This window comes from Sorex araneus, chromosome 1, assembly GCF_027595985.1.
Source record: "Sorex araneus isolate mSorAra2 chromosome 1, mSorAra2.pri, whole genome shotgun sequence".
Taxonomy (NCBI): domain Eukaryota; kingdom Metazoa; phylum Chordata; class Mammalia; order Eulipotyphla; family Soricidae; genus Sorex; species Sorex araneus.
The window spans coordinates 232446517-232452897 of NC_073302.1; positions in this window are offsets into that span (position 1 = coordinate 232446517).

Sequence of the window (6381 nt, forward strand, 5' to 3'; positions counted from 1 at the left end):
AGATGACAATGGTAATTTCTGAAGGAAAGGAACGAGGAATCAGCATGGGAGCTAAGTTGCAGAACTTGGAGACTGAATCAGATTGGATTACAGTTATGATTCTCACAGGGCACCTTTGTCTGTTTGGTCACCTTCCTATTTCCTCAGATTTAAATGGTGATATGAGTTGGACCTATACCCTGAAGTGGTCTGAGTGAACGCAGATTCACTTTCTAACAGGAGTGTCTGACACACAATGATGAGTATATCCATGACTAAGGATTTGGCTCAGAGGTAGAGCATATGCCTTGCATGTGTGAGTCTCTTGGTTCAATCTATAGTAACACCGAAATAAAATAAAACAAAATAATGATAATATTACTTATTATTCTGACTCCTTTTCACATAATGGTCTTGAAATGAACTAGTATACTTAAGTCACTAGTAGTAAGCAGGTTTAAACACTTTTAATATCACAACAATGAGCATGAGTAAAATTCTCTGGCATCTTATTGACTGCAACTCAACTCGGACAGGCATTTTATACATGTGGAGCAAAAAAAAAAGCCTGAAATTTATATAATAAGATTTTTAATTAGCTTCCAACTTCTCAAAATTAGTATAACCTTGACTTGAGTGCATTTCATTATAATTAATTATAAGTAATGTATGAAGTGGTTTTAAAAAAAAGTATTCTATTATTTCGTGAACTAAGAGATAGTACAACATGTAGGGCTCTTGCTCTGTATGTAGCTAACTAGAATTTGATTACTGGCACTCATATGGTCACCTAAACCTCTCTAAGACGTGATCCTGAACTCAGAGCCAGGAATTACCCCTGAGCATTGCCAGTTGTGTTCTCCCCACCGCCGCCAAGAAAATCCTTAAGCAGCAATGTACAAAAGTCATTCAATAACTTTATATTCCTGAAGCGTACAATTAAGTACAACGAAGACTACACTAAATATAAAACATGAAGACAGTTTGGAAATCAACATAGACTCTGCAGCTGAATATCACACACTGGGATTCCAAAGATGCTGCTTAACTGGGACAACTCTAGGATACTTTGGATGAATATACAGAGCTCTCTATGTTGTCTGATTCTCCAGGCACCATCTCATTCCAGTCTGACTCTTGTGGATCCCACACTAGCTTTAGGCATCATCCTGCAACAGGGATTGCTGCTGAGGGATTTCCCATAGAGATGCTCACTTAGCTGACTGAAACCCCAAATGCTGTCATCATATGTGCTCTGCTTCATAAATCAGATGGTACTCACCTGCCATCTCTGTTTGGGATCTTCCTCTCCACCTTTATTGCTTGAATTGTGACACATATACTCACAGTCCTAAGGAAGGGGACAGGTTGAAGGAGGTCAGTAGGGTGGATAAGGAAAAGAGCTGTGATGAGTTCTCCTCTGTCTCGGGGTCCTGGTTGAGGGTAGGTAGAGGCTTGGATAGGGTGAAGTGAAAGCAAAAGATGGCAGCAAAACAGTGAAGGACAAAGTGGTGAGAGATTAAGTGAGGTATGTGAAAAAAGGAAGGATTGAAAGGGAATTGAATTCATGAAGGCAGGGAGGGTAAACTGCAAACAGAAAAAATGCATAATTCAAACATTTGGACCTGAAAGATCTAAGTGATACCTGCCTAATATTTAAATATATATTACTTCCTGTGTGTTGAATGACATAGAGAGTTAGCACACACTTTTTTGTTTAATCCTAAAACCCAAAAAAGCAGTTACTTTTCTTATCATGTCACTATAATTTGAAGACTCTACAAGGTTGCCTAATATCACAGAAGTGACAGTTAGGACTTAGGAATTTAATCAGAACTCTGAGTCCAAACCCTGGTTTTTGTGCATGTTGAGTTAAACAAGTAGATGAGTAAATGAGAAACTTATCCACAAATGTCAACTGGTCCCAAGAAACTAGAGGCATCTAAATGGTACCATATACCATCTATATGGTATGTAAAAAAATGAGTTTTCAGTAATGGAATTTTTAAAGGAGTTTTTTGATGCCTTTATTTTATTGCACTATTAGGGTTTGATTGTAACATTAGTCACACATCATCTTAAAATACTGGAGTTGGGGGCTGGAGCAATAGCACAGCGGGTAGGGCGTTTGCCTTGAACGCGGCTGACCTGGATTTGATTCCCAGCATCCCATATGGTCCCCTGAGCACCGCCAGGGGTGACTCCTGAGTGCAGAGCAAGGAGTAACCCCTGACCACACCAGGTGTGCTTTTTAGCATTGCCAAAAAGCAACAAACAAACAAACAAACAAACAAACAAACTGGAGTTAAGACTTACTGGGACTGAAAATGGTTGAAAGACTTTAAACAAGAAGAAACTGGGGGCAATCAAGGAGAAGAGAGGAGGGAAATCTGAAGAGTGTGTGTGTGTGTATGTGTGTGTGTGTGTGTGTGTGTGTGTGTGTGGGTGGGTGGGTGTCGTGGTGATGGTGGAAATGGGGGAGAAGAAAAGGGGTTGTGTGGTAACATTCATTCTAAGCTAAGACCGTTTCCATGGATAGAAGATGAACAGATATTTGTAGCAGAACAACTCCACCTACTCGCATACCCTACCCATGGTAAATCTGAATAAGACTTTTTGTCCATCTCTAGTCTATTTTCCACAAAACAGCTTGAAGTAAACTTTCTTAACCATAAATTCAGTTATTTAACTTCTCAGTTTAAACTCTTTCAATAGACTCTCACCACTCTCAGAATAAAACCCAAAAATCTAACCTGCCAGGCATAATCTGCTCAGGCTCTCTTGTCCAAATTTATGCCTTCTACCCCAGATGACTTTTCCCTTCACTCAGTCAGGGACCTATCCTTCCACAGGGCCCTTGCAGAGCATATTGTTCCCTTTGAGAGGTTTCTCTTTCCAACACTTACATCTGTATGTATGTTCTCATCCAAAAGCCACTCCCACCATATCTTCACTGAGTTCTCCTTGTTGTCTGTCATTTCACCTCTTTAAAGTTCTAGCTGTGATGATAATTATGTGTGCTATTCATTAATTTTTGTGGAAATCTACACTAAACTGTTAACTTCATGAGGGCAAGAACAGAATGTATGCTCTATCTAGAGACTACATGTACAAAGGGACTAGATTTATTATTAACTTCATTTTTAAACTATCACAATATACTGATTTATTTTTTATTTAATAATTGTCTGATGACTATAAAATCCCTTTCAGTGTTCAGAGTGATATTTGCCTTACCTCAGAATGGTTCTGATCTAAGATAAAAAAGAAGCAGTCAGTACTTGCAGTCATTTGATGAGAGTGCATCACAGTCATGTGGGGCTATGAGAGTCAATAGTCTTTGTCAATAAATAGTATTCATAGGAATTGCCTCTTATAATGTAAATCTCTAGATATGGCTTTGAAGTAGAAAGATGAAGGAGAGAGGGGGGTGATTAGAGTTCTCTGCTTGCTGTTGAAACCTGGGTTCAGCTAAAGTGAGTGATAGTACAGTGGGTAGGGCATTTGTCTTGAACACAGCCAGCCAGGTTCAATCCTCAGCATCCCATATGGTTTCCTGAGAACCACCAGGAGTAATTCCTAAGTGCAGAGCCAGGAATAATGTCTGAGCATTTCCGGGTGTGACCCCCCCACCCAAAGGCAAAAAAGCAAACAAAAATAAACCAACACTGGTAGGAATGCCGACTGGTTCAGCCTTTCTGGAAAATAATATGCACATTCCTCAAAAAACTAGAAACTGAGTTTCCATATGATTCAGCAATACCACTTCTGGGAATATATCCTGGGGATGCAAAAGAATAACAGTAGAAATGACATCTGCACCTGTACGTTCACTGCAGCACTGTTCACAATAGCCCAAATCTGGAAACAACCCAAGTGCCCAAGAACAGATGACTGGTTAAAGAAACTGGTACACCTACATAATGGAATACTATGCAGCTATTAGGAAAGATGAAGTCATGAAATTTGCCTATAAGTGGATGGACATGGAGAGTAAGTGAAATGAGTCAGAAAGGGAGGGACAGATATAGAATTATTGCACTCGTTTGTGGAATATAAAATAACATAATATGAGATTAACACCCAAGGACAGTAGAGATAAGAGCCTGGAAAACTGTCCATGAGCTGGGGGAGAAAGCAACTGGGATAGAGAAGGGATCACTAAGTCAATGATGGTTGGAGGGATCGCTTGGAATGGGAGATGTGTGGTGAAAGGACCAAACATGATGGTCTTTCAGTATCTGTAAACTACAATGCCCAGAAGTAGAGAGAGAGAGTAAGAAGGAAATTGTCTGCCATAGAGGCAGGGCTTGGGTTGGGCTTGGGGTGGTGGAAGGAATACTGGGGACATTAGTGGTGGAAAATGCACACTGTTAGAGGGATGGGTGTTTGATTATTGTATGATCGAAACTCAATCATAAAAGCTTTGTAACTATATCTCACGGTGGTTCAATTAAAAGAAAAACACTAAGGTGAGCTGTCTGGGGGAGTGGTGTGTGTGTGTGTGTGTGTGTGTGTGTGTGTGTGTGTGTGTGTGCATGTGCAGACACAGATGCACATGGAAAAGAAAGAGAAGAAAGGAAATCCCAGAGATTTCCATGGACCTTACAGCACCTTCCTTCCAACGCCCACCTGGACTCAACTCCTCCAACTTCTCCACACAGACAAACAGTTGAAGCATCCTAATCTGAGTTACTCTGGTAGGATTATTCAAGGTCTATTCTCAGCAGCGTCAGCAGTACTGAAGGTACTTGGCTGTGGTGTGTGTAGGAACTGAAAAGATCCCAGGGGACTTTCCAAAGGAGAGAGGATTCAGCCAGGGCAGCAAATCTAGAAATGTATAGTTAACCTTGAGACAGTTTTTATTTACAGTGATACTGTGATTTTTCTTAGGATGGTGGGAATCTTATATAGTTCAGTGTGAGGTATTTACCCTCATTTGATAAACCCCACTATTTATCCACATTCATCTAATCAGTTAGTTAGATGGCCCTGATATCTTGGAAGAGGGGTGGGGTGGAGTGAAGAGACCATATTCACATGCCTCTCCTCTTAGCCATGTGAGATGGAGGTTTTCCACTGGGGAAAGTGTCCTGGAATTCTGGCCTGACCAAGAAAGATTTAGGGTGGAGGGTAATCTGCTTTTGTTGAAGGGCATCACTCAATGTGAAGAGGTTACAGAATTTTCCTAGAAAGGTGAGAATAAAGAGTCCCCTCTTCCAAGGATACACTCAGGTTATATGTGATCTTCCCTTGCCACTGCCCTTCCCTGAACAGGAGTTTCATCTGGGCCCCTTGTTGAAAACAAGAGCCTCCTAGCACTGCTCTTTAAAAAAAAAATTTTAATTGAATCAGGAGACTGTCACTGTCACTGTCATCCTGTTGCTCATCGATTTGCTCGAGCGGGCACCAGTAACGTCTCTTATTGTGAGACTTATTGTTACTGTTTTTGGCATATCCAATACACCATGGGTAGCTTGCCAGCACTCCGAGAGGGGCAGAGGAATCGGACACAGGTCAGCCACGTGAAAGGTGAACGCCCTACTGCTGTGCTTTCACTCCGACACACAATTATAAAGCTGTTCATGATCCAGTTTCAGCCATACAATGTCCCAACACTCACACTTCCACCAGTGTAGACTTACCACCACCAAGGCCCCCATTTTCCCTCTTGTGACCACTGCAGCCCCCCTCCCACCCTCACAGCCTGCATCTATGCAAGCACTTTTCCTCTGTTGTCTGAATGTCTGTCTCTCTCTCTCCTTTTGAGCATTATGGTTCGTAATATAGATACTGAGAGGTTGTCATATCTAGTTCTACTCTTAAGTTTGAGGATATGGCCTGAGAACCAAATAGTTTCCATGTATCCAGATAATTCTACTGATTGAAAAAGAGTGGGACTCTGTTCCAGAGGAGGTGACCCTTGCAGGGTTGGAGGATGACTAGAGTTTGAGTCACCCGCGATTTTTTTTGCTTCAGAGGTCAGGTGCAGACAGTGATAGAGAGTCTCCCTGGGGGAGAAGACAGCGGTCCCCTCACCCAATCATCAGAAAAGAACCAGGCTTTCAGTGGGTCTACTTCTTTATTTATAAGTCAGTCTTGCAAACTTTCTGCACTTCTTAGATAACACAAACTCAGCTCAAGTCATACAATTTTTTCTGTTCTCTTGGCCAACTTGGAATGACAAATCCTACTTTGTGTTTTTAAATATCTTTCAGGGTTTTCTAATTCACCTTGAGAACCACTAAGGCTGGTGAGGTGGGAGGTGGTTTGGCAGGGGATAGGCTGGGGTGTGTGCATTGTGCCTGCAGACTGAATAAAAACGTTTCAGTTTCAGAAGCCTTTGCATTGTCTTCCAGAAACACACACACATACACACATACACACACGAAGTAACTGTCT